The sequence below is a fragment of the Salvelinus fontinalis genome, chromosome 31 (assembly GCF_029448725.1).
Source record: "Salvelinus fontinalis isolate EN_2023a chromosome 31, ASM2944872v1, whole genome shotgun sequence".
Taxonomy (NCBI): domain Eukaryota; kingdom Metazoa; phylum Chordata; class Actinopteri; order Salmoniformes; family Salmonidae; genus Salvelinus; species Salvelinus fontinalis.
In genome coordinates, this window is record NC_074695.1 from 31,277,816 (window position 1) to 31,299,676 (window position 21,861).

General features: G+C 40.4%; 1 protein-coding gene across 1 annotated transcript in view; it reads right to left on the minus strand.

Annotated features, from left to right (window-relative positions):
- The window catches only part of LOC129830039 (multiple epidermal growth factor-like domains protein 6), a 140,423-nt gene that overhangs the window by 75,679 nt on the left and 42,883 nt on the right, over positions 1–21,861 (minus strand). The window lies entirely within an intron of this gene.

The window sequence follows — 21,861 nt, forward strand, 5'->3', positions numbered from 1 at the left end:
TGCATTCCTGTTCAAAATGTTGTGTCAAGACTGCCCGAATATGCCTAATTGGTTTATTAATAACTTTTCAAGTTCATAGCTGTGCACTCTCCTCAAACAATAACATGGTATTCTTTCACTGAAATAGCTACTGTAAATTTGACAGTGCAGTTAGATTAACAAGAATTTAAGCTTTCTGACAATATCAGACATGTATATGTCCTGGGAGATGTTCTTGTTACTTACAACCTCATCCCATTAAGCCTACGTTAGCTCAACTGTTCCGTGGGGGACCCACCGATCCCGAAGAAGAAAATCAACAGTCCATGAGCCACTTCCCTGAATGCATACGCTTCCTTCGACGTACGTCTCTTAATAGGACATACACTCGAACACAAGCCGCAAGCGTTGCTGTGCTGATGATGCTGCGGATATAGCAGGCAGGCAGTATTCCCCACAATGGTGTCTCACATCCTGAGGCTGTTCTAATAGGGATACCGTAACGCAAATGCTTGGCTGGTGTACCATAAGTCTATGATACAAACCAGGTACTCTGTGACATTTTAGACAGAGATCAGCAGCCAGTAGGACCTGATTATTAAGAGATTTGGGCTGTTCACTTCATCCTGGTTCGTACCTTCCTTAATGCACCGTCATTGATTAGGCTAAAGGCCTGCTTTGAAGTGGGAGCATTGATATTGGTTTGACTCAATGATCCTCTGTCATTTCCATGGTATTGTCCTATCTTTTATAGGTGCTGTCCTCAAGCCAACAGGTCTGGACTTAACCCTTGTGTAGTCTTAACATTCTGTATACTCCCCTTGTCCTAAGGGTAAAAATGACCCGCCTTCACTAAACCCCTAAAATAAAGCATCTTCATTGAATTTTAAACCCCAAATCTATTTTGCATGAAGATACAACCTGTCATTCATCACACATTTTGTGAATATCTGGGTTTTCCCTCTTCACAATGCAGAAAGACTGCATTTAATCAGTGGACACCACTCATTTTCATTACAACACACCTGTCATAATTGTTCTCTTTAGTAAAGTAGAGGTTTATTATTATTATTATTATTATTGCTAAAGGTACTGCATAGGTGTAAACATAATTTTTTAAACAAGAGATAGCACGTGTATAGCCTAAGAAAGTAGCAGAAAGTAGTTTTGAATGCATTTTATTGAAGGGAAACAATAACAGTCTTGAACTTTTTTGGCAACATAGTGATATATTCTTATATACCGTACAATGAGGAATTCAACTCCAAAATACTAGTCTTCTCCCATTTTTTGAACCATTGCCCCCACCCACAAGGTGTATAAACAACATCAATAAATAAGAATAAAATAAGATAATAGATTCAAAACAAAAACGTGAAGAACATAAATCAATCAACTCTAATTGGCTGGTGTGATGAACATGTAGAATGTTGAGGCGATGTCCTGGGCATGGGCAACTGCATGTCTTGTGGTCCCTGGGGTCATCCTTATGACATTTTGTGCTGTCATCCTGCCCTGATGACAGATTATTTTGCTGTTCTTTGACAAAAATGTCTCTCTTTCAGCTTGGGGGATTTCTTCTTCATCTGAAGATGATGCATCATGCTCTGGGTTGAATTCTTCCCAATCTCCTTCTTCAGATACCTCCTCCTCTTCTAAATCATTGTTCTCTTGTTCCTCCTGGACATCTGAAAAAATCAGATCTACGACCTGTTGGGCACTGAAATGTGCACTCATGGCTTCAGCAAAGAGAGAACTCAGAGGACTGTCATCTGAAGCACCTTTATTGCCTCTGACTGCATTCGCCATTAGGTAACAATCCTTTCAAGACATTTTTATTTTGTTGGAAATGTTGTTTATTTTGTCTGAAATAGTTTTTATTTTGTATCTGAACTTTCGTCATGTGTGGGGTCATGGAGGGGTCGTAGAGGGGAGATGCTGCACATGCACAATAACATTTTAGTTTTGTCTGAGTTCAATCAGTAGCACACAATCTCAATTTCTCATTGTGTACGTGTGTGTGTGTGTGTGTGTCTTTGTGGTTTGTGGTGTGTAAAGATTTTATAATTGCCGGGTCAATAATGACCCTAAGACAGTCGTTGTACCCTGGTGGTGTACAGCTTTCATGGAAATGTTAACAAATGTGATGTTTCACATTTTCTAATGTTGGGGTCACTCTTTGAAAAGTCATCCAATTTCAAGTTGAAAAAATATAATTTAGGGTTTTTTCTCGTCTGTTAAACATAGTGGCGGGTCATTTTTGACCCTTAATAAGACAACACAGGGTTAAATAGGACACACACACACACACACACACACACACACACACACGCACACACACACGATCATTGTAGCACCAGTACATCTCTACTATGGCTATAGGCTCAGTATAGATTGTTCCCCACAGTGACAAATGATTAATTCCTTGCTGTGTGTGTGCTTGCTTGTGCATGTGTGTGTGTATACATGAGTACATGTGTGCATTACTCTCACTCACACACACCTACATACAAACCCAAACCCACACACAAACACTCCTGCTTCTTGTAATAGAGCACGGCACATGGACACAGCTCCTGGAGGCTTCTTTTGATTAATGAGGCCAAGGAAAGAAAACTTTGCAGTTCTTTCAACCCCAAAAAGCCAAGAGTTAATGTAAACCAGACAGGACATTCTTAATTTTAATGGCTTACAGCTTTCCAAACCTTTGCCTTTTTTAGATGGGTGTTGGGATTTCTACTGTTGGGATTCCTATTTTTCCTACTGTAATAGAGCAATATTTTTGGTGTCACAGATTGTTCTGACAATTCCCACAAAAACTTAATTGGGAGGAAGAATGTTTAACATGCTTTTTACATTTGTATCACAAACCATTTTTGAGAAGATCTTGATGAAAGTGGCTATTTTAGGCCCTTTTTAAACCTATATGGACTATGACAGTGGTTCCCAACCTTTTATGGTTATTGTACCACCAACTGAAATTAGCTCTGCCCGGAGTATGCCTGAAGTACCCCCTCATGTGCATTTTACCAGTAACCCTATGGTCTCGTGAGTCTTTTCAAGTACCCCCATTGGGTGCTAGTACCCCTGGTTGGGAACCGCTGGTCTATATGTTCATTGTCTACATGTATATGACTCCTGTAAGACCCTATAATCCGTGAACCGTACATGGTACATAGAACATCTTGTTTTCATTATAAAATATGGAGTATGTCTACATTAATTTATTAAGCATGAATCACATCTTAATTTAGCTTACTTTTAGACATTGTTTGGAACAATTTTCTCTTAATTTAAAACACATAACATTTCAAGAGTGGGCTCTCTGGTACTTTTAAAGAAATTATCCATTTGATATAAGGAAAATTACATTATAGGTAATTAACCGATCACATCCCTATTGTAGGATTGCATATTCAGCAAAACACCAGCAGAGGGAGTTCCCTTTGAATCCATTTTCACATTCACAGTATTGGTTGTGCTTATAAAATGTATCATAACTTGAAAATCAGCAGAGAGCCCACTCTGGAAAGTGGATGTACTTGTAGAGTATATTGCTTAAAATAATGTCACAAAATTAACAAAATCAAAAATGGGTACTTTTTAGACATTAACATTAATAGTTTTAATGTTTAATAAATTCATATATAAAATTGTATTACGGAATGTATAAATGCTCCATATTTTAGAGCACACTATTGGGATTATAATGAACTCAAGGTGTTGTCTGTATCATGTACGGTTCACAGATCATAGGGTCTTAAAGGAGGCATGTACAGTACCAGTCAAAAATTTGGCCAAACCTACTCATTCAAGGATTTTTCTTTATTTTTACTATTTTCTACATTGTGGAATAATAGTGAAGACATCAAAACTATGAAATAACACATATGGAATCATGTAGTAACAGAAAATGTTTTAAACAAATCAAAATATATTTTAAATTTGAGTTTCTTCAAAGTAGCCACCCTTTGCCTTGATGACAGCTTTGCACACTATTGGCATTCTCTCAACCAGCTTCATGAGGTAGTCACCTGGATTATATTTCAGTTAACAGGTGTGCTTTGCTAAAAGTCCAATTGTGGAATTTCTTTCCTTCTTAACGCGTTTGAGACAATCAGTTGTGTTGTGACAAGGTAGGGTTGGTATACAGACGAAAGCCCTATTTGGTAAAAGACCAAGTCCATATTACGGCAAGAACAGCTCAAATAAGCAAAGAGAAACGACAGTCCATCATTACTTTACGACACGAGGGTCAGTCAACCCGGGAGATTTCAAAACTTTGAAGGTTTCTTCAAGTGCAGTTGCTAAAATCATCAAGCGCTATTAAGCGCCATCAAACTGCTCTTAAATGCTAGTAAAACTAAATGCATGCTCTTCAACCGATCGCTGCCCGCTCCTGCCCACCCGTCTAGCATCACTACTCTGGACGGTTCTGACTTAGAATATGTGGACAAATACAAATACCTAGGTGTCTGGTTAGATTGTAAACTCTCCTTCCAGACTCACATTAAATATAAAATTAAATATAGAATCGGCTTCCTATTTTGCAACAAAGCATTCTTCACTTATGCTGCCAAACATACCCTCGTAAAACTGACTATCCTGCCGATCCTTGACTTTGGCGATGTCATTTACAAAATAGACTCCAACACTCTACTCAGCAAATTGGATGCAGTCTATCACAGTGCCATCCGTTTTGTCTCCAAAGCCCCATATACTACCCACCACTGCGACCTGTATGCTCTCGTTGGCTGGCTCTCTCTTCATATTCATCGCCAAACCCACTGGCTCCAGGTCATCTATAAGCCTTTGCTAGGTAAAGCCCCGCCTTACCTCAGCTCACTGGTCACCATAGCAGCACTCACCCGTAGCACGCGCTCCAGCAGGTACTGGTCACCCCCAAAGCCAATTCCTGCTTGGGCCGCCTTTCCTTACAGTTCTCTGCTGCAAATGACTGGAACGAATTGCAAAAATCACTGAAGCTGGAGACCCATATCTCCCTCACTAACTTTAAGCACCAGCTGTCAGAGCAGCTCACAGATCACTGCACCTGTATGTCACGTTCCTGACCTGTTTTCTGTTGTTTTGTATGTGTTTAGTTGGTCAGGGCGTGAGTTGGGGTGGGCATTCTATGTGTTGTGTTTCTATGTTGGGTTTAATGTGTTGCCTGATATGGTTCTCAATTAGAGGCAGGTGTTTGACGTTTCCTCTGATTGAGAACCATATTAAGGTAGGCTGTTCTCACTGTTTGTTGGTGGGTGATTGTTCCTGTGTCTGTGTCTGTCGCACCACACGGGACTGTTTCGTTGTCTTCCGTGTCTGTGTATGTCGCACCACACGGGACTGTTTCGTTGTCGTTCGTGTATGTAGTCTGTTCCTGTTCGTGCGTTCTTCGTGTTATTATGTAAGTTCCATGTTTCAGGTCTGTCTACGTCGTTTTGTTTTTTTGTAGTTATTCAAGTGTATTTCGTGTCAGTGTTCGTCTTGTTTAATAAATTAATTTATGTCTTCATACAACGCTGCGTTTTGGTCCGACCCTTACTCCTTCTCCTCATCCGAGGAGGAGGAAGTAGACAGCCGTTACACTGTATATAGCCCATCTGTAAATAGCCCATCCAACTTCCTCATCCCCATACTGTTTTTTTTTTTTTTTTTTTGCTCCTTTGCAACCCAGTATCTCTACTTGCACATTCATATTTTGCACATCTGTCACTCCAGTGTTAAATTGCTAAATTGTCATTATTTCGCCACTATGGCCTATTTATTGCCTACCTCCCTTATTTTACCTCATTTGCACACACTGTATATAGACTTTTTCTCTATTGTGTTATTGACTGTATGTTTATTTATTCCATGCGTAACTCTGTGTTGTTTGTGTCGCACTGATTTGCTTTATCTTGGCAAGGTCGCAGTTGTAAATGAGGACTTGTTCTCAACTAGCTTACCTGGTTAAAGAAAGGTGAAATAATAAATTAATAATAAAACACTGGCTCTCATGAGGACCGCCATAGGAAAGGAAAACCCTGTGTTACCTCTATTGCAGAGGATAAGTTCATTAGAGTTACCAGCCTCAGAAATTGCAGGCCAAAAAAATGCTTCACAGAGTTCAAGTAACAGACACATCTCAACGTGAATCAGGCCTTGATGGTTGAATTGCTGCAAAGAAACCACTACTAAAGGACACCAATAATAAGAAGAGACTTGCTTGGGCCAAAAAAACACAAACAATGGACATTAGACCAGTGAAAATGTATCCTTTGATCTGATGAGTCCAAATTTTTGATTTTTTGGTTTCAACCACCATGTCACTGTGAGATGCAGAGTAGGTGAATGGATGATCTGAGCATGTGTGATTCCCACCGTGAAGTATGGAGGAGGAGTGGGGGTGCTTTGCTGGTGACACTGTGTGATTTATTTAGAATTCAAGGCACACTTTACCAGCATGGCTACCACAACATTCTGCAGTGATATGCCATCCCATCTGGTTTGCGCTTAGTGGGACTATCATTTGTTTTTCAACAGGACAATGACCCAACACACCTCCAGGCTGTGTAAGGGCTATTTGACCAAGAAGGAGAGTGATGGAGTGCTGCATCAGATGACCTGGCCTCCACAATCACCCGACCTCAACCTAATTGAGATGGTTTGGGATGAGTTGGACCGCAGAGTGAATGAAAAGCAGCCAACAAGTGCTCAGCATATGTGGGAACTCCTTCAAGACTGTTGGAAAAGCATTCCAGGTGAAGCTGGTTGAGAGAATGGCAAGAGTGTGCAAAGCTGTCATCAAAGCAAAGGGTGGTTACATTGAAGAATCTAAAATAGAAAGATAAGATTCTCAGAAACACGTACATACTGTTTCTCTCTACTATGCCCACAAGCCTTTAGTGTCACGCCTGCTCCCGCTCTTCCTCTCCCTGGTGCTTGAGGGTTCCAGGATCCCCAGCATTACGCATTCAAGCCACCATCAATATGCACACCTGCCTTCCCCTCGTCACGCACATCAGCGATCATTGGACTCAATTACTTGTGTCATTACCTTCCCGATATCTGTCTGTTCCCAAGCTCTGTTCCCTGCTTCGGGATTGATTGTGATATGTCCGTGTTACCCGTGTTCTGACGCTGTTCCTGTCTTGTTCTATGTCTGTTTCCTATTAAATGTTTGACTCCCCGTACCTGCTTCACCTCTCCAGCGGCACTCCTTACATTTAGAACCGAGGGAACAAGACCAGGCACTAAATCAGACTGGGGGGAAAAGAACATCAATGATGATATTTTCCACACAGATCTTTCACATGCGCCAAATATAATAGGTGTAGACCTTACCGTGAAATACTTCATTACAAGCACTTAACCAACAATGCAGTTTTAAGAAAAATATGGAGTTAACCTTTCACGAGTATCTACCCCGGATCCGGGAGCACCCCCCACCCCCCTCACACTGATTAGCATCGCTAGCATAGCGTCACAATTAAATAGTAGCATCTAAATATCATTAAATCACAAGTCCAAGACACCTAATGAAAGATACAGATCTTGTGAATAAAGTCACCATTTCAGATTTTCTAAATGTTTTACAGGGAAGACAAAATATGTAAATCTATTAGCTAACCATGTTAGCAAAAGACACCCTTTTTCTTTGTCCACCATTTTTTCTCAACACCAGTAGCTATCACCAATTCGGCTAAACTAAGATATTGATAGCCACTAACCAAGACAAAACCTCATCAGATGACAGTCTGATAACATATTTATGGTATAGGATAGGTTTTGTTAGAAAAATGTGCATATTTCAGGTATAAATCATAGTTTGCCATTGCAGCCAGCATCACAAATCTCACCAAAGCTCCTAGAATTACTACAGACAGCAACCTGTATTACCAATTTACTCATCATAAAACATTTCTTAAAAATACACAGCACATAGCAATGGACAGACACAGATCTTGTGAATTCAGACAACATTTCAGATTTTCTAAGTGTTTTACGGCGAAAACACAATAAATCGTTATATTAGCATACCACATACGCAAACGTTACCCGAGCACTGATTCTAGCCAAAGAGAGCGATATCATATCATCGCCAAAATATATAATTTTTTTCACTAACCTTCTCAGAATTCTTCAGATGACACTCCTGTAACATCACATTACAACATACATATACAGTTTGTTCGAAAATGTGCATATTTAGCCATAAAAAACGTGGTTATACAATGAAAATAGTAGCAAAACAAGCCTGGAAATGTCGGTCGCCATCTTTGAGTGATCTAGTTTAATCAATAGCTAATCATATACTTGACTAAAAAATACAGGGTTGACAGGAATCGAAAGACAAATTAGTTCTTAATGCAATCGCTGATTTACATTTTTTTAATTATCCTTACTTTTCAATACAGGTTGCGCCAAGCGAAGCTATACAAAACAAGATGGCGGCGTAAGCTTTAACATTTTTCGACAGAAACACGATTTATCATCATAAATTGTTCTTACTGTGAGCTGTTCTTCCATCAGAATCTTGGGCAAAGAATCCTTTTCTTGGGTCTAATCTTCTTTTGGTCGAAAGATGTCCACTTGTCCTTCGAAATGCCCACTAACGTACGACCGGGAGCCCGAAATGTGCCCAGCGCGTCAAAGTGCACAACAAAGCAATGCCTCAAAATCGCACTAAAAGGATATAAATTGCTATACAACGGTTCAAATTAACTACCTTATGATGCTGTTAACACCTATAACGGGTGAAAACATGACCGGAGAAATATTACTGGCTACACTAATGCTTGGAAAAAGAGCAGGGCGGTGTCCACCGCGCGTCCGGCGCAGCTGGAAAAGAGTTCCTACCTACAGGTTTTTTTCCTTTATAGTGGCTGTGATTGCGCAATCGATACCATTCAAAGCGTCATCACGTAAAGGCATCCAGGGGAAGACGTAAGCAGTGTCCGTAATCTAATAGCGTTCACAGTGGCCTTTAAACTGACTCCAGATCAGGGGCCAAAATGTGTGAAATCTGACTCCATGTCAGGGAAATTGCTGTAGAATGAGTTCTGTTCCACTCAGAGACAAAATTCCAACGGCCATAGAAACTAGAGAGTGTTTTCTATCCAATAATAGTAATAATATGCATATTGTACGATCAAGAATTGAGTAGGAAGCCGTTTCATCTGTAGAGACAATTATGCTAATTTGAAACAGCACCCCCTATAGTCGCAAGAAGTGAAAATATTTGCTAAATAAACTAAAGTAAAAAAAATGTAACAATGAAATAACAATGACGAGTGCATTCGGAAAGTATTCAGACCCCTTGACTTTTTCCACATTTTGTTATGTCACAGCCTGTAACGGTCGTCTGAAGAAGAGGGAGTGGACCAAAGCGCAGCGTGGTAAGTGTTCATAATTTATTTTCAAAAAACACTTGAACAAAATAACAAAGAGCAAAACAACAACGAACAGTTCTGTCAGGTGCAGAAACACAAAACAGAAAACAACTACCCACAAAACACAGGTGGGAAAAGGCTACCTAAGTATGGTTCTCAATCAGAGACAACGATAGACAGCTGCCTCTGATTGAGAACCACACCAGGCCAAACACAAAGAAATAGAAAACATAGAAAAAATAACATAGAATGCCCACCCAAATCACACCCTGACCAAACCAAAATAGAGACATAAAAAGCTTTCTAAGGTCAGGGCGTGACACAGCCGTATTCTAAAATTGATTAAATTAAAACAAAAAATGAATCCATTTACACACAATACCCGATAATGACAAAGCAAAAACAGGTATTTATATATATTTTTTTAAATGTATGAAATAAAAAAACAGAAACACATTATTTACATAAGTATTCTTACCCTTTGCTATGAGACTTGAAATTAATCTCAGTTGCATCCTGTTTCCATTGATAATCCTTGATATGTTTCTACAACTTGATTGGAGTCCACCTGTGGTAAATTCAATTGATTGGATATGATTTGGAAAGGCACACACCTGTCTATATAAGGTCCAACAGTTGACAGTGCATGTCAGAGCAAAAAATAAGCCATGAGGTTGAAGGAATTGTCCATAGAGCTCAGAGACAGGAATGTGTCGACGCACAGATCTGGGGAAGGGTACCAAAAAATGACAGAGCTCCAGAGTTCTTCTGTGGAGATGGGAGAACCTTCCAGAAGGACAACCATCTCTGCAGTACTCCACCAATCAGGCCTTTATGTTCGAGTGACCAGACGGAAGCCACTCCTAAATAAAAGGCACATGACAGCCCACTTGGAGTTTGCCAAAAGGCACCTAAAGGATTCTCTGGTCTGATTAAACTCTTTGGCTTGAATGTCAAGTGTCGCGTCTAGAGGAAACTTGGCACCATTCATATGGTGAAGGATGGTGGTGGCAGCATCATGCTGTGGTTATCAGGAATCAAGGTAAGACCCAGATGCAGGCACGTCAAATTGACAATGGTTTAATATTCCAACGGGGCAGGCAATATAACAGGTCAAGGCAAGCAGCGGTCAGTAAACCAGAGGTGGGGCAACGGTACCAGACGGCAGGCAGGCTCAGGGTCAGGCAGAGTGGTCAGGCAGGCAGGCTCAGGGTCAGGGTAGGCACAGTGGTCAAGCCGGTGGGCTCAGAGTCAGGACAGGCAAGGGTCAAAACCAGGAGGGCCATCAAAAGAGAGACTGGGGAAAGCAGGAGCTGAGAACAAAAATGCTGGTTGACTTGACAAACAAGACAAACTGGCAACGGACAAACAGAGAACATGTATATAAATACACAGGGGATAATGGGGAAGATGGGTGACACCTGGAGGGGGGTTGGATACAATCACAAGGACAGGTGAAACAGATCAGGGTGTGACAGTGGGGATGTTTTTCAGTGGCAGAGACTGGGAGACTAGTCAGGATCGAGGGAAAGATTTAACGGAGCAAAGTATAGAGAGATCCTTGATGAAAACCTGCTCCAGAGCACTCAGGACCTCAGACTGGGGCAAAGGTTCACCTTCCAACAGGACAACAAACCTAAGCACACTACCAAGACAACACAGGAGTAGCTTTGGGACAAGTCTCTGAATGTCTTTGAGTGGCCCAGCCAGAGCCCGGACTTGAACCCAATTGAACATCTCTGGAGAGACCTGGAAATAGGTGTCCAGCAATGCTCCACATCCAAGCTTGAGTATCTGCAGAGAAGAATGGGAGAAACCCCCCAAATACAGATGTGACAAGCTTGTAGCGTCATACCCAAGAAGACTTGAGGCTGTAATCACTGCCAAAGGTGCTTCAACAAAATACTGAGTAAAAGAGTTTGAATACTTATGTAAATGTGAATATAAATATATATATATATATAGTACATTTGCAAACATTTCTAAAAACCTGTTTTTGCTTTGTATTAATAGTGTATTGTATGTAGATTGATGAGGGAAAAAACTATTTGATCAATTTACGAGTAAGGCTGTAACATAACAAAATGTGTAAAAGGTCAAGGGGTCTGAATACTTTCCGAATGCACTGTATACAGGGGTTACCGGTACCATAACCATCCAATACCTTTCTGATGCATTTGAGTCACTTCAAACTATACTGTCTTCAGATTGAAATGCTGTCAGACTGATTTATAATAGCTTGTCATGGCCCAAATTAAAAAAGTAAACATTACCTAACTTTTTTTTACATGATGGGTTCACTAGAAAATGTTGATATGAAACTGGGGTCGTGGACCATAAAGGTTTTGGAACCCCCGTTTTTGGGAGTTTGTGAGTAGGGCCCAGAGCATTGCTGACCATGTGACCTGACCAGGAAAAACTCTGGGTCTTCGATATAGGTCATAAGACTTCTGACTAAACATGATTTATTTTATGCTGTGTCGTGGGCATGGTTAATCAAAGTCAACTACTCAGTCCTCAGCGTTGATCACTTAGATTATTACAATACTGCTTTTCCTACCGTAGATTTCACAGGGACATTTGCTATAGTACATCCTTGGAGGTCATTTTAAAAATGGAGTCGTTCAAACAGAAACATCTTGTACAGTAACGAGGACTATCCAATGCCAGATAATAATAGACAAAACTCAATGGCAAATAGCTTCCATAAACAACTTTGAATCCTGGCAAATGACTTAAACCGTTTCATTCTATTTCAAGAATTGCACCACTGGCGATGGAAACCACAGACAGCGATCTGAAAAACCACAAGCTCCAGTTAGCTGGCTCCAACTCCTGACCTTTTCAAAGTAGATGACAGGGAAATGGCTACACGGTGCACATCCAATTTTCCAACATTTGGAGCAAATATTTTCCAGCTCGTTTTATTGAACCATTAGGAAAAAACATATCTGACTGTTTAATATGTGCGTGACTGTAGAAGAAATGAGCACAACTGTTTGCTTCAATCTGTGCATTCTGCCACTTGTTTAAGCTGCATAATCAGAAGGGAACACATCCATAGCTCTGTTATTGAATATTGATGTCTGTAGGATTCAATGGTTAGGGAAGTTTGGTAATCCGATAGAAAAAATCCTGTGAAAATGAAATACTATATAATTTTTTCTATTTCACCTTTATTCAACCAGGTAGGCCAGTTGAGAACAAGTTCTCATTTACAACTGCGACCTGGCCAAGATAAAGCAAAGCAGTGTGACAAAAACAACAACACAGAGTTACACATGGGATAAACAAATGTACAGTCAATAACACAATAGAAAAAGTATATGTACAGTGTGTTCAAATGTAGTAAGATTAGGGAGGTAAGGCAATAAATAGGCCATAGAGTTTAAATAATTACAATTTAGCATTGTGCAGATGATGATGTGCAAGCAGGGATACTGTGTTGCAAAAATACATAAATAACAATATGGGGATGAGGTAGTTGGGTGTGCTATTTACAGATGGGCTGTGCACAGGTACACTGATCGGTAAGCTGCTCTGACAGCTGATGCTTAAAGTTAGAGAGGGAGATCTAAGTCTCCAGCTTCAGTGATTTTTGCAATTCGTTCCAGTCATTGGCAGCAGAGAACTGGAAGGAAAGGCAGCTAAAGTAGGTGTTGGCTTTGGGGATGACCAGTGAGATATACCTGCTGGAGCGCGTGCTACAGGTGGGTGTTGCTATCGTGACCAGTGAGCTGAGATAAGGCGAGGCTTTACCTAGTAAATACGTATAGATGACCTGGATCCAGTGGGTTTGGCGACGAATATGTAGTGGCCAGCCAATGAGAGCATACAGGTCGCAGTGGTTGGTAGTATATGGGGCTTTGGTGACAAAATGGATGGCACTGTGATAGACTACATCCAATTTGCTGAGTAGAGTGTTGGAGGCTATTTTGTAAATGACATCGCCGAAGTCAAGGATCAGTAGGATAGTCAGTTTTACCTGGGTATGTTTAGCAGCATGAGTGAAGGAGGCTTCGTTGCGAAATAGGAAGCTGATTCTATATTTAATTTTGGATTGGAGATGCTTAATGTGAGTCTGGAAGGAGAGTTTACAATCTAACCAGACACCTAGGTATTTGTATTTGTCCACATATTATAAGTCAGAACCGTCCAGAGTAGTGATGCTAGTCGGGCGGGCGGGTGCGGGCAGCAATAGGTTGAAGAGCATGCATTTAGTTTAACTAGCATTTAAAAGCAGTTGAAGGCCACGGAAGGAGTGTTGTATGGCATTGAAGCTCGTTTGGAGGTTTGTTAACACAGTGTCCAAAGAAGGGCCAGAAGTATACAGAATGGTGTCGTCTGCGTAGAGGTGGATCAGAGAATCACCAGCAGCAAGAGCAACATCATTGATATATACAGAGAAGAGAGTCAGCCCAAAATTGAACCCTGTGGCATCCCCATAGAGACTGCCAGAGGTCCGTACAACGGGCCCTCCAATTTGACACACTGAACTCTGAACTCTATCTGAGAAGTAGTTGGTGAACCAGGCGAGGCATTCATTTGAGAAACCAAGGCTATTGAGTCTGCCGACAAGAATGCGGTGATTGACAGAGTCGAAAGCCTTGACCAAGTCGATGAAGAAGCTTGAGGGAGCAAAGTGTCTTTTAGTTTCATACAGTGCAACAAACTCTAATGTACAATATCAAAGTTTTCCAGGTGGCTCAATTGACTGAAATATGGTGCTGGCAACATCAAGGTCAAGGGTTCAACCCGAACATTTGCGACATATCACTCACTGTTCGGCGTGTTAGCTAACGAGGACAAGTGTATACAGGAACTGTATGTTGTTAATGAATGTAAAGCTTTCTAAGCATAAGGGTTGAAGCATGTGTATCTCTGCTACTGCTCCTAGCTAAGGTACCTCTGGTATCACTAATGATAGATTCTGTAAGCAACCAGATCCATCAACATTCACTTTATTAAAGCGTAAATTGTTCACTGACGATTCAGGCCAAAGAATTTGAATGGTCAAAATTTTATTTCTGTTGTTCAAGCACGTTCCAGCTATAAAAGATTCCACAATGCCATAGTAGAAGGGAACAAGGGAATCTTACAGGCAGTTCTCCAGGACCCAAGCCTGTACTGGTGGACACATGTAATGAGACAGGTCTGTGTTCCTGGCATGCAGACACAAGTACACGCCATAGGAGGTTGGTGGCACATTCATTGGGGAGGACGGGCTCGTGGTAATGTCTGGAGCGGAATTCCTGGATGTCATACTCATTTTGGCTTTTCATCTAGTAGAATTCGATGCACAGAGAATTGTCTTTTCACACTCATGTGTGTTCGAGAACAGCTGCTAATCAGAAAAGGGGACACACTCTACAAAATTGAATGAATGGCGGGGAACAAGCGCAATTGCTCATTCGATGATGCCTTCTATGTGACCAATACAATTTGATGACGCCTTCTCAGTGTGGATGAGTAGCATGTTGATATTTGTTGTACTAAACTGTCCCTTCTAAATAGCATGTAATCAGTACGATTAGTACACAGTATGCATTTTAAGTGATGTAAGTAGTAGGCAAGCCAGATTTGGGACATGGCCACAAACACAGAAATCAAATGGAACAGAATGTACCTCATATGCCGGCCCAAAATATATTCCTCCAGTCCAGTGGGGAAAGCAGTGTGTTCTTCATCTCCCAAATAGGTCAGACTATCAGGTCAGTGCAAGGTAACGCAGAGACATGCCAAAGCACACACCAAAATAATATATTTCTCACTGAAATGCACACACACACAGAGAGAGAGACACACACACACACACACACACAGAGAGAGAGAGAGACACACACACACACACACACACACACACACACACACACACACACACAGAGAGAGAGAGAGACACACACACAGCAGGTTAACAGTCTTGCCGTGTGCAGACAAGTGAACCCAGCTTCAAACCCAGTCGGTCACATTTATCAAGATTGATGTATCGCTATAAAATCCTTTTAAAGGGGTTCTCACAGTGGCTGATATTACAAGAAAAGTTGATACTACCTGGTTTAACAAAGAATATAACATAAAAAGAATACATGTACATCACAGGAGGTTGGTGGCACCTTAATTGGGGAGGACGGGCTCGAGGTAATGACTGGAGCAGAATACGTGGAATGGTATCAAACACATCAAACACCTCGTTCCGGCTATTATTATGAGCCGTCCGCCCCTCAGCAGCCTCCACTGATATACATCACTAAAGTCAATGACACCTAGACGGAAGGAGGAAAATGTGGACTCTTTATCATTGCAACCGTTTATTTTGGTCTCTCTATGCAATAACTCCTAGTCTGTGCCACGACTCTTTACTCTTTGAAATAACTTCCACCTCGGCATAACATTTTCTACAACATTCAGTTAGCACTGCGGGGAACAGAAAGCAATCAATTCACATTTAAAGTAAACACAGTGCGAGCAGATCTGCATTCATCACAGCAAAGAAGTCCTGGCACTGCTTCGGGCCTGGCGTCATAAAAATACAGTAGGGCTTTGTCTAGGAAACATAATATAGCTTCATTGCTTTCCTGGCACCCAAAAGCTCAACAAATCCACTAGTTACTTTGATTTATCGGGAGAAACATGCATGAGCTACATAGGCCTCCTGGGTTATGTACATGTGATATCGCTTTCATAAGCTACGCTAGGAGGAGAGTGTGGAGAGTGAGTTATGGATGTGTATGGATATGTAGAAGTCAATTCCAGTGCACAGTTTTGATGTTATCCTCTGCTCATAAAGGATTTGTGTGAAGGGCCCAAATTAAGTGTGAGGCCCATATAAATCATAAAATGTTTTGCACACTGAATCGTCTTTTGGGGTTCTAGTATAGAAGTCAGTTTATAAGAGTGTTTCATTCAGTTCCATGGGATGTGGTGATCAATGTTCTGTACCATCTTACGTTTAAAGGCCCACTGCAGTCAAAATAAAGTTTTTCTGTATTTTGTATCACATTGTACAACGGCTGATGAAATTAACACTGAAAATTTGAAAAAGCGATCAGTGTTATTTCCTGATAGTTGCTGGTTGAAAATACAATTTACACCAGACCTTCTAATCAGCAGATTTTGCATGGGCCGAGGTTTTGCTTGCCTGGTAACATCACTGTCACGTTCCTGACCTGTTTTCCATTGTTTTTGTATGTGTTTAGTTGGTCAGGGTGTGAGTTGGGGTGGGCATTCTATGTTATGTGTTTCTATGTTGGGTTAAATGTGTTGCCTGATATGGTTCTCAATTAGAGGCAGGTGTTTGACGTTTCCTCTGATTGAGAACCATATTAAGGTAGGCTGTTCTCACTGTTTGTTTGTGGGTGATTGTCTTCCGTGTCTGTCGCACCACACAGGACTGTTTCGTTGTCGTTCGTGTATGTAGTCTGTTCCTGTTCGTGCGTTCTTCGTGTTATTATGTAAGTTCCATGTTCAGGTCTGTCTACGTCGTTTTGTTGTTTTGTAGTTATTCAAGTGTATTTCGTGTCAGTGTTTGTCTTGTTTAATAAATTCATTTATGTCTTCATACAACGCTGCATTTTGGTCCGATCCCTACTCCTGCTCTTCCTCAGACGAGGAGGGGAACGAACGTGACAATCACCAGGCGGTAAAAGTGAACAGACCAATAACAAAAATAGTTCCAATCCTCTCTGCCAATAACAGCTAGTTGTCAGGTTACATATCCCTCCCATTAGGCCCCTCCAAAAAGGTCCCTCACTCAGACCACTCCCAGACAGTCCTAGCAGAATTCTTGTTTGAAGAATTGTCTTTTGCTGAAAGCAATTTGTTTTAGCCTTTTGACCATTTTAAATGGAAAGCTATTACAGTTAATTGTTTAATTTAATTGTTTAATTATTTTCTTGATAGACCAAACATCATAAAATAATTGAGATGCATGAAGGTTCTTGAAAGAGATGAACAGAAAAAGGACAGGCCTCCTGAAGAAAGGGGGTTGCGTAGCATCTTTAGGGCATGGCCACACATGCATTAACACAAAATAACAACTCATCCTTCTACTTTTCGGACGAGTTGCATACGTGACACACAACTTACTCCATCTGTAATTCTCGCACACAAAATACCAATGTGGCCACGGACTTAGTACAAAACCATCAAACTTGTCAAGGGGAAGCCATGAGTTCACTCATTAGCCTCCACTAAAACAAGTGGAAGAAATCAACATAAGTCCACTGGGGAAATAAAATCAAACTACTGAAGATTAGGGTAATTTAGAGTGTTCTACTAAAACCTTAACATTAATAAACAAAACGTTATAAGTTTGTGCCAGAACCTACCCAAGGCTGATTAGTCTGGAATTTGCACAGCACTGATGTGAGCTTGATCATACGAAGTGTGACTTTCGGTTCACTAATACTGTATCACAATACCGTTCTTGCAACTGGAATAGTTTCCAACAAGGATTTTAAGAAGTTTGTATTTGTGACTGAGAAGTATGTGACTATTCTTGTTGTTGTTTGTATATGGTATGGCATTTGTTAATAAAGTTCATATGAAAACTGGACTGAGCCATCTCCACGTTGTCCTGTCCCAGGCCAAGCCAAAACCAGTCTTTCCTCTCTCCCTGTGCCTCAAATCAACCCTGATGCACACTTCCTGTTGGAATAAATCTCCCATTAATGGGACTGTGGGCACTGCCAGCGGGCTTAGTCAGTGGAAGCTGATTTTATTTGTATGTCAGAGTCTGGCCGAGAGGAGTTGCTGTAGCTCAGAATCATTCATAATGTCAAAGGATTGGACTGCTGAGGGAGAGAGGACAGTTGGTTTGAATTTCAACGGCCATTACATGAGTCAATTTAGAATGTATACTTTCTAGATGAGCATGCAAGCTGTAAGAAGATCTCTGTTCTGTTCAGTATATTTAAAAACTTGAACTGTTTGAACCTACATTCATTTGGAATGTATTGAAAGGGTGCCTTGTCGCGCGGTGCAGGAACAATTGAATCTTTCTGCGAAGTGTGAGGGGAAAAAATTGTATTAGCACTACTTTAAATGATTGGTATGTACAATCCTGTTACTCTGGTTGTGTAAGTTGCTGTTTTCACCTAACTCTGTACCTAATCCACCACGGCTGTGCACATCTCGTGTTCTTACCCCCACCCTCTGTATTCTGAAACTTGCATGTTCGGAGCGAGGTATCTCTGTTCCGAATGAAGTCTCTACTTATGTCTATTCTAAGAACAAACAGTTTTTAGTACTCACAGGGGAACACAGAGGACTCCGAATATGGCCACCTGATCCAGTAGATATCGGTTGGTTCGACACATTGAGACGGTTGTGGTGGATTAAGGAAATTAAACAAGGTTGGGCTATACAAGGCAAGCCCCGACTCAGAATCGCTGAGCTCTCAGTCTATTCACTTGTGTGTGTGGTGTGACCTGCTCCCTTAATACGTTTTGAATAAAGAAATAACTTAATTGCTGTCTGCCCTTGTCTCGCCTCATTAATGAATTTGAATTTCCACGACAAAAGCGGCTTTAACAATTGAACCGGTCCCTATGGCTCTGTCACAGTAGAGTGTGAGTGAAGTGGAGTAATCATGAGTCAAGTTTAAACGAAACCTCAAAAGGTGCTTTTCCCATTAATGAGTTATAGTAAGAACCAAATCCCCTTTTTTGCCAACTAATGTAGTTAGTTTGGAAACTGTTGTAACTCTGGAATATAAACCAATGGAAGGTATGGGTACATTTTCAGAACACTCATTTCAAGTATAAATATAATAAATCACATGCTGCCCAAAACGAACTACCCACAAACGCTGGGTAGCCAAAATTACAACCAGTAACAAGGGGATGAGAGGAACTTGACAAATGCAACAATCATATTTAGTTCTGTGGTTGTCTGTTTTCCAAATAACTGTAAGCTGTTAGCTGTCAGCCATATTGTCTCATAGCCTACTTTACGATCAATTGGTGAAATTACAAAGTTTCAACATGATCACTAAAGAGAGCTTTTTTTCTGCAGTGTACTGCAAACAATTGTGTCACCTACACTATATGACCTTTGCCTTTACTCTTACAGTGCCTCCCGAAAGTATTCACACCCCTTGACTTATTCCACATTTTGTTGTTACAGCCTGAATTCAAAATGCATTCAATATTTTTTTTTCTCACCCATCTACACACAATACCCCATATTGAAAATATAAAAACATGTTTTTAGAAATTTGGGCATATTCATTGTAAATGAAATAGAGAAATATCTCATTGACATAAGTATTCATACCTTTGAGTCAATACTTTGTAGAAGCAACTTTGGCTGTGATTACAGCTATGGGTCTTTCTGGGTAAGTCTGTAAGAGCTTTAAACACCTGGATTGTAAAATATTTGCACATTGTTTTAAAAATTCTTTAGGCTCTGTCAAGGTGGTTGTTGATTATTCCTAGACAGGCATTGTCAAGTCTTCTCATAGATTTTTAAGCCGATTTACAGTACCAGTCAGAAGTTTGGAGACACCTACTCATTCAAGGTTTTTTCTTTATTTTTGCTATTTTCTACACTGTAGAATAATAGTGAAGACATCAAAACTAAGAAATAACACATGGGATCATGTAGTAACCAAAGAAGTGTTAAACATATCAAAATATAGTTTATATTTTAGATTCTTCAATGTAGCCACCCTTTGCCTTGATGACCGCTTTGCACACTCTTGGCATTCTCTCAACCAGCTTCATGAGGTAGTCACCTGGAATGCATTTCGACTAACACGTGTGCCCTGTTAAAAGTTAATTTGTGGAATTTATTTTCTTCTTAATGTGCTTGAGCCAATCAGTTGTGTTGTCCAAACTTTTGACTGTACTGTATATTTGGACTTGTGTATTATGTTTTTATCCTGCTGATGACAAGCGTACCCATAACATGATGCGGACACCACCATGCTTGAAAATATGAGGAGTGGTACTCAGTAATGTATTGTATTCAGGACATAAAGTTAATTCCCTTTCCATTTTTTCCCCCAGTTTTACTTTAATGTCTTATTGCAAACAGGATGCATGTTTTGGAATATTTTTATTCTGTACAGGCTTCCTTCTTTTCACTCTGTCATTTAGGTTAATATTGTGGATTAACTACAATGTTAATATTGTGGATTAACTACATCCTCAGTTATCTCCTATCACAGCCATTAAACTTTGTAACTCTTTCAAAGAGCCTCATGGTGAAATCCCTGAGCAGTATCCTTCCTCTCCGGCAACTGAGTTAGGAAGGACGCCTGTATCTTTTTAGTGACTGGGTCTATTGATACACCATCCAAAGTGTAATTAATAACTTCGCCATGCTCAAAGAGATATTCAATGTCTGTTTTTTTTTTTTTTACCCCTCTATCAAAAGGTGTCCTTATTTGTGAGGCATTAAACAACCTCCCTGGTGTTTGAAACTCACTACATGACTGAGATCTTATCACTCCCCTATCTTAGACACATAGGCTGTGAGAACTGGTTAGAACCTGCTTTTATATGTTTTAATGCTTTAAGGGTGTAGAGCTAAGTACCCCTGATCTCTCATGTACTGTAACCTTTCCACCCTCTTTGAGGGGTAAGCAGCTATTTGTGCAGATTAAGTATAAAAAGATCCTCTCCAGTATGTCCTGAGAGTTCCTATCCGGTAAATCCTGAGAATTCCTTTCCGGTATGTCCTGAAAGTTAATATACTGGTTCATCCTGAGAGAGTGATCTTCCTTGCAATTGCTCAAATAAACCTCTTATTGCTGATAAATGAGTTCTGCCCGATTCCACGAATGAGTTTCCCTCAACAATTTGTGAGGCATTGGAAAACCTACCTGGTCTTTGTGGTTGAATCTGTGTTTGAAATTCCCTGCTCAACTGAGGGACCTTACAATTATCTGTATGTGTGGAGTGAAGAGATGAGGTAGTCATTCAAAAATCATGTTAAACACTATTATTGCACACAGAGTGAGTCCATGCAACTTATTATGTGACTTGTTAAGCACATTTTTACTCCTGAACGTATTTAGGCTTGCCATAACAAAGGGGTTGGATACGTATTGACTCAAGACATTTCAGATTTTCATTTTTTATTAATTTGTAAATATTTCTAAAAACATAATTTCACTTTGACATTATGGGGAATTGTGAGTAGATCAGTGACATAAAATTAAAATTGTATCAATTTTAAATTCAGGCTTTGCGACAACAACACTAGGAAAATGTCAATGGGTATGATTACTTTCTGAAGGCAATGTATACATACCATGTATATAGAACACTACATACAGCGCACACACTTTACATGCTTCAGTGTGCAAGTCTATACGCCGCTCTCTCTCTCATTTTACATTTAAGTCATTTAGCAGACGCTCTTATCCAGAGCGACTTACAAATTGGTGCATTCACCTTATGATATCCAGTGGAACAACCACTTTACAATAGTGCATCTAAATCAATAGTGCATCCCATGACATGCTTCATCAAACAAGTGTTCTGCTGCCTGTCAAAATGAC